Here is a 12,287-nt window from a genome sequence, read left to right as displayed (position 1 = left end):
AATGATAATGCTTATGAGTTATTATACTTGGAAGTCATACATTTAATATGAGTGATGTAACCCCTTTTCTGTAGGTCTTCATAATTCGTGGTCGAATTCTCTCCAACTTGGGGAGTATGATGGGATTAGATCAAGAGAGAAAGAACGAAGATGAAGATGTCAAGAGGATATTAGTCATCATCCTTACCTCAAAGGATTACAAGGAGCAAATTTAAAGAATTAGGTAGTGGTCAATGTTTTCTCTTTTGTACTATCTTTTGTATAAAATGTAAAATGTAAATATATAGTTTTTAGGAAGGTCCTAAGAGGGAAACCTAAAAGATACCTCTTGTAAAGCATCTTTTAGATATTAGTTTTAGAACATTCTAGTAGTTGACCCTTCATACCTCACTATAGGTGCTAGAAGTGGGAGTTGTACAAGGGACCTTTGGTTAGCTTCTTGTGTAAGCTTCTTGTACTTCATGATCGGTCCTTCTCCTATATAAGGAGGGCTTGGGTCCTTCTAAATACAGATTTGAATTTGAAACTACCGAAACTCTCCCAAATTGGTGATTGAGTGAGTGAGATTTGTCTTCTCCTCTTCTAGTCTCATCTTGAGTGCATCTCGGAACCTCAAGTGGTAGCATCTACACTCATCTTGAAGCCTTGCATCCTTCAAGTGGCGTGTTCACCTCCAAGAACTCCAACCACATAAGTTTCCTTATCTTTTCCATCTTTTCATCCATTCCATGTCCTTATAAACTCTAGAAACATGTTTTAGGTCTTTCTTGCACTTTTGATCGGTTCATTTGACCCAATTCCTATTTTGTTCGATTCATTTCATTTGTTAATCATTTTAATCGGTTCAATTTTTTTTTTTTTGGTCAGCAAAGAATAAAATTTAAATTTAACGGGACATTTTAGGGATGTCCCAACCCTTATACAAACCATGCACCAGATGTTGATATAACCACTTGTGGATCATAGTTAAAGATCACCAGGGAAACATCAAACAACAAAACAAGGATACTAAAAACTTCAAAGGAATGTAGAATCATGCAACAGAAGAAGCAGGAAAAAACGTCCCAGCAAGCTACACCACACGGCTGCTAAGCCAGCATTTGTGCCTATATTCTAATCCCGAATAGCTGCCAGAACATGCTCCAAATACATTGGCCAAATACAGAACCAAGACCCTTTTACTTGACAAAATCTTGGCTAATAAATTTTGTTTGACATGTAGCACCTCCTACGTTCCATCTATTGCATGCATCCTCCCAGCACCTACTTGTAACCCCTGCAACTTTCTTAGGTGTCCTTGTATAGCCTTCCCACCACATACCTGGCTACAATTCTTTCTCCCCTGCACCCTTCAAAAGTGACCTTAGCAGGTATTAACCACCGAACCCCACCTAAGCGTAGAAGGCATATGTCCTGCACCAGGGAGCTTCCCTTGGATTCAAAACATTACAGGGCCATCTCTCTCTCTCCCTCCACGCTCGCCCACCATTTTAACCAACGTCATGTGTCTATGCTTTCTCCACTCCAACTACAGTACCAAACAAATAAGACCACGTAAGAGCCCGTCCTCCTCTCCATCGTACCTAGCAGACCTTGATGACATGATAAGGTTAGGGCATCCAGGCTTAGTACCAACAACTCATAAGGGTGTCCCAGAATGTCTCTGCTCCAGTTCCAAATCTTCATACAGTCAAGGCCTCTCTAACAAATAAGTTGATCTCCCATGCATAGACAACCACTAGGTTCTATTCGGCACCAACCTTGGGCCTCTTAAAACTCTAAGACTTATCCACTTCGTAGTCAACTCCAGATTTAAAACCTCTTTACTCAAGCCAATACTTTCTTCTACTTCCCATCAACAATATTTATACTCCCTTAATCTGGTTGGACAGATTCCAAAGCCAACTGAGTCAAGATAAACAACATCACTAGAACATGACAAACAAGGCCCAAAACCGATATTTATCTAATTACTCCCTGTCAACTTGCCTTTTTCACTCCCCTGTTCTGCTACCCATTCCTGACAGACAAAAACTTCGCCCCAGCAGCTGACATGTGCTGCCTCCCTTCTCCTCCCCTGCCCCTTGTAGTTTGGATAGCCGTGGTCATCCCTTTGTTGCTGCCTTGGTAAGAGTTTTTAAGTACCCTTGATACAAAACCGACCCTAAGTTGCTACCGTCCATAATTATTATCTGCTCAGTACCTGCTTCTACACACTGCTACAAAACTCGTCACAAAACTCCAAACTGGGGGTTACCTGCCTAGAGCACCCCATACTACAGCTTATAGTACATCTCAGCGTTGACCTGAACCAGCAACAGTAACGCTTCTCAAGCATTTGTGGGAATGGTGCTATCAACGAATAACATGGAGGCACTGATTTGGATTCAAAATCCAGTCAGATAGCCCTCCAAATCCGCTGCCTTGTGTTTTATCCACAACCAAGATTGCTCTTGGGCATTTTGGAGGATTTCATCCGTATCCGGTACCCCATCCTTGAATACAATCAGATTCCTCTTCTCCCAAATGCACCTGAAAATTGTCGCCCATACTCCTATCCACACTTGATTTTGCTTGCTAGAGAGATGAATTAAGTGAGAGTTTAGCATATGGTTCCTAATATCGTTGTTATGGACCCCCAAAACTCCAATCCAGCGGTAGCAACGTGACCAAACTTGTTGTGCAAAAGCACAATCAAGGAAAAGGTGTTGGGATGATTCTTCTGATAGGCTGCAGAAAGGGCATAGAAGAGATATCACGGGCACTCCTCTCCTAGATAGGTTATCTCTGATAGGGAGTTTGTCGTGAAGGACTCTCCACGCTGTTAGAAGTACTTTGGGCGGGGCCTTTGCTTGCCATAATGTACTAAAAACTCCTTTCATTTCACCAATATCTTGATGGTTAGCCAGGATAGAGTAAGCTGATTTCACTGAAAAAATACCAACTGGATCCTTCCTCCAAACGAGGTGGTCATGAGAATCCTGACATGTAACTCCCGTATTCAAGCTTGAGAGCATATTTTCCTCCAGATTTGACTCCCATAGGTGCCTGTCTCTTCTCCAGTTTAGCCGCCACCGCCACCTACCGTCCTCCCATCCTCCTACCTCCCCCACCTTCTTACCCTGATCGAGGGACAAAGAGTAGAGTCTGGGGTACAAGACTTTAAGGCTGTTATTTTGTACCCACGTATCCTCCCAAAATCTGACTAAGCCTCCATCGCCTACTTTCCACAAAATAGCCTTGTGAAACCATTCTTCTTCTTCTACCCCTTCACCACAGACCTTGGCTAAGTCCTTCCACCAACATGATTGGTATCTCTGCCTCACCTTACCACCCTCTGTTTCTGTACCATATTTAGATAGGAGAATATCTTTCCATTTCCCTCCCTTGTCACTCATAATCCGCCATTTCCATTTCGCCAAGAGAGGCGTATTAAAACTCCTAATCTCTTTGATCCCCAACCCTCCTTCCTCCTGAGGCCTACAAACATTTTCCCAACTCACCCAGGAGATCATTTTATTTTCCTTCCCCCATGCCCAGAGGAATTTCCTTTGTAAGCTACTGATTCTGTCATGTACTACAGCAGGGGCCTTAAAAACAGATAAGTAAAACAAAGGTATGGTTGTGAAGACTGACTTGAGCAGACAAATCCGACCCGCCATAGATAAAAATCTCCCTTTCCATGAGCTTAGCCTGGTTTCTAATTTTTTAATTACCGGCTCCCAAAACTGTTTCTTCCTTGGATTTCCCCCCACTTCGACACCCAAATATAGGAAGGGTAATCGCATGGTGTTGCAGTTTAGGGTCATTTACTTTCTAAGTAGTTTTAATCGGTTCCTTTGCTTTCTTGTGCTTTTCAATCGGTTCATTTGACTAGAAATGGGTTTCTACATGAGTTTTGGTGTGGTGGCTCAAGTTATGGTGAGTTCTTGAATGAAAGAACATTGATCCAATTCTAGAAAACTGCCTATTCATATTCCAACTCAAGTTGATTTCATATCATGTCTATGAAACATCTCTATCTTGCTATTGGAATCATATCAATAAGTGTTTTCAATCAATTAATAGCGAAAAGAACAAGTTGCAAACATTTAGTTAAGTAATATGCTTGTTTTCAATAGTTAAGATACTTTTAAACTATTATTATAAACAACATTCACTTTCTTATAGTTTCCTAGGTTATAAAACCTTAGATTGTAAATGAAACAAGTATTAAACATACCAAAAAACAAATTTTAAAACATGTAATTGTGTTTCAAACATATCATAAGTGTTTTAATCAATTAATAGACCTTAGATTCTAAAAGAAGTATTAAACATATCAAAATACAATTTGAACACATGAAATGGTTTTTCAAAGGTATCATTAGTGTTTGAATCAATTAATAGACCTTAGATTGTAAAAAATATATTAAACATATGAAAACACAATTTTAACACATGAAATTGTTTTTCAAAGATATTCATAAGTGTTTCAATCAATTAATAGACTAAGATTGTAAAAGAAATATTAAACATATCAAAACACAATTTTAACACATGAAATTGGTTTTCAAAGATATCATAATTGTTTTTAATCAATTAATAGCGAAAAGAACAAGTTGCAAAGATTTAGTTCAGTAATACGCTTGTTTTCAATAGTTAAGATACTTTTAAACTATTATTATATAGAACATTCACTTTCTTATAGTGTCCCAGGTTATAAAACCATAGATTGTAAATGAAACAAGTATTAAACATATCGAAACACAATTTCAACACATGAAATTGTTTTTCAAATATATCATAAGTTTTTCAATCAATTTATAGACCTTAGATTTTAAAAGAAGTATTAAACATATCAAAATACAATTTGAACACATGAAATGGTTTTTCAAAGGTATCATAAGTGTTTGAATCAATCAATTAAGCTTAGATTGTGAAAAATATATTAAACATATGAAAACACAATTTTAACACATGAAATTGTTTTTCAAAGATATTCATAAGTGTTTGAATCAAATAATATACTAAGATTGTAAAAGAAATATTAAACATATCAAAACACAGTTTTAACACATGAAATTGGTTTTCAAAGATATCATAAGTGTTTTCAATCAATTAATAGCGAAAAGAACAAGTTGGAAACAATTAGTTGACTAATATACTTGTTTTCAATAGTTAAGATACTTTTAAACTATTATTATACAGAAGGTTCACTTTCTTATAGTTTCCTAGGTTATAAGACCTTAGATAGTAAATGAAAGAAGTATTAAACATATCAAAACACAATTTTAACACTTGAAATTGTTTTTCGAATATATCATAAATGTTTGAATCAATTAATAGACCTTAGATTCTAAAAGAAGTATTAAACATATCAAAATACAATTTGAACACATGGAATTGGTTTTCAAAGGTATCATTAGTGTTTGAGTCAATTAATGGACCTTAGATTGTAAAAAATATATTAAACATATGAAAACACAATTTTAACAAATGAAATTGTTTTTCAAAGATATTCATAAGCGTTTCAATTAATAGACTAAGATTATAAAAGAAATATTAAATATATCAAAACACAATTTTAACACATGAAATTGGTTTTCAAAGATATCATAAGTGTTTTCAATCAATTAATAGTGAAAAGAACAAGTTGCAAACATTTAGTGTTGTAATACGCTTGTTTTCAATAGTTAAGATACTTTTAAACTATTATTATACAGAACATTCACTTTCTTATAGTTTCCCAAGTTATAAATCCTTAGATTGTAAGTGAAACAAGTATTAAACATATCGATACAAAATTTCAACACATGAAATTGTTTTTCGAAGATATCACTTTCTTATAGTTTCCTAAGTTATAAGACCTTAGATTGTAAATGAAAAAAGTATTATACATATGAAAACACAATTTTAACAAATGAAATTGTTTTTCGAAGATATCACAAGTGTTTCAATCAATTAATAAACCTTAGATTCTAAAAGAAGTATGAAACATATCAAAATACAATTTGAACACATGAAATGCTTTTTCAAAGGTATCATAAGTGTTTGAATCAATTAATACATCTTAGATTGTGAAAAATATATTAAACATATGAAAACACAATTTTAACACATCAAATTGTTTTTCAAAGATATTCATAAGTGTTTGAATCCAATAATAGACTAAGATTGTAAAAGAAATATTAAACATATCAAAACACAATTTTAACACATGAAATTGGTTTTCATAGATATCATAAGTGTTTTCAATCAATTAATAGCGAAAAGAACAAGTTGCAAGCATTTAGTTAACTAATACACTTGTTTTCAATAGTTAAGATACTTTTAAACCATTATTATACAAAAGATTCACTTTCTTATAGTTTCCTAGGTTATAAGACATTAGATTGTAAGTGAAACAAGTATTAAACATATCGATACAAAATTTCAACACATGAAATTATTTTTCGAAGATATCATAAGTGTTTCAATCAATTAATAGACCTTAGATTGTAAAAGAAGTATTAAACATATCAAAACACAATTTGAACACATGAAATGGTTTTTCAAAGGTATCATCAGTGCTTGAGTCAATTAATGGACCTTAGATTGTAAAAAAAATATTAAACATATGAAAGCACAATTTTAACAAATGAATTGTTTTTCAAAGATATTCATAAGCGTTTCAATCAATTAATATACTAAGATTGTAAAAGAAATATTAAATATAGCAAAACACAATTTTAACACATGAAATTGGTTTTCAAAGATATCATAAGTGTGTTCAATCAATTAATAGTGAAAAGAACAAGTTGCAAACATTTAGTTAGGTAATACGTTTGTTTTCAATATTTAAGATACTTTTAAACTATTATTATACAGAACATTCACTTGTTATAGTTTCCTAGGTTATAAATCCTTAGATTGTAAGTGAAACAAGTATTAAAAATATCGATACAACATTTCAACACACGAAATTGTTTTTCGAAGATACCATAAGTGTTTCAATCAATTAATAGACCTTAGATTGTAAAAGAAGTATTAAACATATCAAAACACAATTTCAACACATGAAATGGTTTTTCAAAGGTATCATCAGTGTTCGAGTCAATTAATGGACCTTAGATTGTAAAAAATATATAAACATATGAAAGCACAATTTTAACAAATGAAATTGTTTTTCAAAGATATTCATAAGCGTTTCAATCAATTAGTAGACTAAGATTGTAAAAGAAATATTAAATATATCAAAACACAATTTTAATACATGAAATTGGTTTTCAAAAATATCATAAGTGTTTTCAATCAATTCATAGCGAAAAGAACAAGTTGCAAACATTTAGTTAACTAATACACTTGTTTTCAATAGTTAAGATACTTTTAAACTATTATTATACAGAAGATTCACATTCTTATAGTTTCCTAAGTTATAAGACCTTAGATTGTAAATGAAAGAAGTATTATACATATGAAAACACAATTTTAACAAATGAAATTGTTTTTCGAAGATATCATAAGTGTTTCAATCAATTAATAAACCTTAGATTCTATAAGAAGTATGAAACATATCAAAATACAATTTGAACAAATGAAATGGTGTTTAAAAGGTATCATAAGTGTTTGAATCAATTAATAGATCTTAGATTGTTAAAAATATATTAAACATATGAAAACACAATTTTAACACATCAAATTGTTTTTCAAAGATATTCATAAGTGTTTCAATCCAATAATAGACGAAGATTGTAAAAGAAATATTAAACATATCAAAACACAATTTTAACACATGAAATTGGTTTTCAAAGATATCATAAGTGTTTTCAATCAATTAATAGCGAAAAGAACAAGTTGCAAGCATTTAGTTAACTAATACACTTGTTTTCAATAGTTAAGATACTTTTAAACCATTATTATACAAAAGATTCACTTTCTTATAGTTTCCTAGGTTATAAGACATTAGATTGTAAGTGAAACAAGTATGAAACATATCGATACAAAATTTCAACACATGAAATTGTTTTTCGAAGATATCATAAGTGTTTCAATCAATTAATAGACCTTAGATTGTAAAAGAAGTATTAAACTTATCAAAACACAATTTGAACACATGAAATGGTTTTTCAAAGGTATCACCAGTGCTTGAGTCAATTAATGGACCTTAGATTGTAAAAAAAATATTAAACATATGAAAGCACAATTTTCACAAATGAATTGTTTTTCAAAGATATTCATAAGCGTTTCAATCAATTAATATACTAAGATTGTAAAAGAAATATTAAATATAGCAAAACACAATTTTAACACATGAAATTGGTTTTCAAAGATATCATAAGTGTGTTCAATCAATTAATAGTGAAAAGAACAAGTTGCAAACATTTAGTTAGGTAATACGTTTGTTTTCAATATTTAAGATACTTTTAAACTATTATTATACAGAACATTCACTTTCTTATAGTTTCCTAGGTTATAAATCCTTAGATTGTAAGTGAAACAAGTATTAAAAATATCGATACAACATTTCAACACACGAAATTGTTTTTCGAAGATACCATAAGTGTTTCAATCAATTAATAGACCTTAGATTGTAAAAGAAGTATTAAACATTTCAAAAGACAATTTGAACACATGAAATGGTTTTTCAAAGGTATCATCAGTGTTCGAGTCAATTAATGGACCTTAGATTGTAAAAAATATATAAACATATGAAAGCACAATTTTAACAAATGAAATTGTTTTTCAAAGATATTCATAAGCGTTTCAATCAATTAATATACTAAGATTGTAAAAGAAATATTAAATATATCAAAACACAATTTTAACACATGAAATTGGTTTTCAAGGATATCATAAGTGTGTTCAATCAATTAATAGTGAAAAGAACAAGTTGCAAACATTTAGTTAGGTAATACGTTTGTTTTCAATATTTAAGATACTTTTAAACTATTAGTATACAGAACATTCACTTTCTTATAGTTTCCTAGGTTATAAATTCTTAGATTGTAAGTGAAACAAGTATTGAAAATATCGATACAACATTTCAACACACGAAATTGTTTTTCGAAGATACCAAGAGTGTTTCAATCAATTAATAGACTTTCGATTGTAAAAGAAGTATTAAACATATCAAAACACAATTTGAACACATGAAACGGTTTTTCAAAGGTATCATCAGTGTTCGAGTCAATTAATGGACCTTAGATTGTAAAAAATGTATAAACATATGAAAGCACAATTTTTACAAATGAAATTGTTTTTCAAAGATGTTCATAAGCGTTTCAATCAATTAATAGACTAAGATTCTAAAAGAAATATTAAATATATCAAAACACAATTTTAACACATCAAATTGTTTTTCAAAGATATTCATAAGTGTTTGAATCCAATAATAGACTAAGATTGTAAAAGAAATATTGAACATATCAAAACACAATTTTAACACATGAAATTGGTTTTCAAAGATATCATAAGTGTTTTCAATCAATTAATAGCGAAAAGAACAAGTTGCAAGCATTTAGTTAACTAATACACTTGTTTTCAATAGTTAAGATACTTTTAAACCATTATTATACAAAAGATTCACTTTCTTATAGTTTCCTAGGTTATAAGACATTAGATTGTAAGTGAAACAAGTATTAAACATATCGATACAAAATTTCAACACATGAAATTGTTTTTCGAAGATATCATAAGTGTTTCAATCAATTAATAGACCTTAGATTGTAAAAGAAGTATTAAACATATCAAAACACAATTTGAACACATGAAATGGTTTTTCAAAGGTATCATCAGTGCTTGAGTCAATTAATGGACCTTAGATTGTAAAAAAAATATTAAACATATGAAAGCACAATTTTAACAAATGAATTGTTTTTCAAAGATATTCATAAGCGTTTCAATCAATTAATATACTAAGATTGTAAAAGAAATATTAAATATATCAAAACACAATTTTAACACATGAAATTGGTTTTCAAGGATATCATAAGTGTGTTCAATCACTTAATAGTGAAAAGAACAAGTTGCAAACATTTAGTTAGGTAAAACGTTTGTTTTCAATATTTAAGATACTTTTAAACTATTAGTATACAGAACATTCACTTTCTTATAGTTTCCTAGGTTATAAATTCTTAGATTGTAAGTGAAACAAGTATTAAAAATATCGATACAACATTTCAACACACGAAATTGTTTTTCGAAGATATCATAAGTGTTTCAATCAATTAATAGACCTTCGATTGTAAAAGAAGTATTAAACATATCAAAACACAATTTGAACACATGAAACGGTTTTTCAAAGGTATCATCAGTGTTCGAGTTTATTAATGGACCTTAGATTGTAAAAAATATATAAACATATGAAAGCACAATTTTAACAAATGAAATTGTTTTTCAAAGATATTCATAAGCGTTTCAATCAATTAATATACTAAGATTGTAAAAGAAATATTAAATATATCAAAACACAATTTTAACACATGAAATTGGTTTTCAAGGATATCATAAGTGTGTTCAATCAATTAATAAGGAAAAGAACAAGTTGCAAACATTTAGTTAGGTAATACGTTTGTTTTCAATAGTTAAGATACTTTTAAACTATTATTATACAGAAGATTCCCTTTCTTATAGTTTCCTAAGTTATAAGACCTTAGATTGTAAAAGAAAGAAGTATTATACATATGAAAACACAATTTTAACAAATGAAATTGTTTTTCGAAGATATTATAAGTGTTTCAATCAATTAATAAACCTTAGATTCTAAAAGAAGTATGAAACATATCAAAATACAATTTGAACACATGAAATGCTTTTTCAAAGGTATCATAAGTGTTTGAATCAATTAATAGATCTTAGATTGTGAAAAATATATTAAACATATGAAAACACAATTTTAACACATCAAATTGTTTTTCAAAGATATTCATAAGTGTTTGAATCCAATAATAGACTAATATTGTAAAAGAAATATTAAACATATCAAAACACAATTTTAACACATGAAATTGCTTTTCAAAGATATCATAAGTGTTTTCAATCAATTAATAGCGAAAAGAACAAGTTGCATGCATTTAGTTAACTAATACACTTGTTTTCAATAGTTAAGATACTTTTAAACCATTATTATACAAAAGATTCACTTTCTTATAGTTTCCTAGGTTATAAGACATTAGATTGTAAGTGAAACAAGTATTAAACATATCGATACAAAATTTAAACACATGAAATTGTTTTTCGAAGATATCATAAGTGTTTCAATTAATTAATAGACCCTAGATTGTAAATGAAGTATTAAACATATCAAAACACAATTTGAACACATGAAATGGTTTTTCATAGGTATCATCAGTGTTTGAGTCAATTAATGGACCTTAGATTATAAAAAATATATTAAACATATGAAAGCACAATTTTAACAAATGAAATTGTTTTTCAAAGATATTCTTAAGCGTTTCAATCAATTAATAGACTAAGATTGTAAAAGAAATATTAAATATATCAAAACACAAGAAATTGGTTTTCAAAGATATCATAAGTGTTTTCAATCAATTCATAGCGAAAAGAACAAGTTGCAAGCATTTAGTTAACTAATACACTTGTTTTCAATAGTTAAGATACTTTTAAACCATTATTATACAAAAGATTCACTTTCTTATAGTTTCCTAGGTTATAAGACATTAGATTGTAAGTGAAACAAGTATTAAACATATCGATACAAAATTTCAACACATGAAATTGTTTTTCGAAGATATCATAAGTGTTTCAATCAATTAATAGACCTTAGATTGTAAAATAAGTATTAAACATGTCAAAACACAATTTGAACACATGAAATGGTTTTTCAAAGGTATCATCAGTGCTTAACTCAATTAATGGACCTTAGATTGTAAAAAAAATATTAAACATATGAAAGCACAATTTTAACAAATGAAATTGTTTTTCAAAGATATTCTTAAGCGTTTCAATCAATTAATAAACTGAGATTGTAAAGGAAATATTAAACATATCAAAACAGAATTTGAACACATGAAATTGGTTTTCAAAGATATCATAAGTGTTTTCAATCAATTCATGGTGAAAAGAACAAGTTGCAAACATTTAGTTAAGTAATACGCTTGTTTTCAATAGTTAAGATACTTTTAAACTATTATTATACAGAACATTCACTTTCTTATAGTTTCCCAGGATATAAAACCTTAAATTGTAAATGAAAGAAGTATTATACATATGAAAACACAATTTTAACACATGATATTTTTTTCCGAAGATATTATAAGTGTTTCAATCAATTAATAGACATTAGATTGTAGAAGAATTATTAAACA

This window comes from Phaseolus vulgaris, chromosome 2 (genome assembly GCF_000499845.2).
Source record: "Phaseolus vulgaris cultivar G19833 chromosome 2, P. vulgaris v2.0, whole genome shotgun sequence".
NCBI lineage: Eukaryota > Viridiplantae > Streptophyta > Magnoliopsida > Fabales > Fabaceae > Phaseolus > Phaseolus vulgaris.
The sequence above is the reverse complement of the archived record's forward strand: the minus strand, read 5'-3'. Positions refer to the sequence as shown.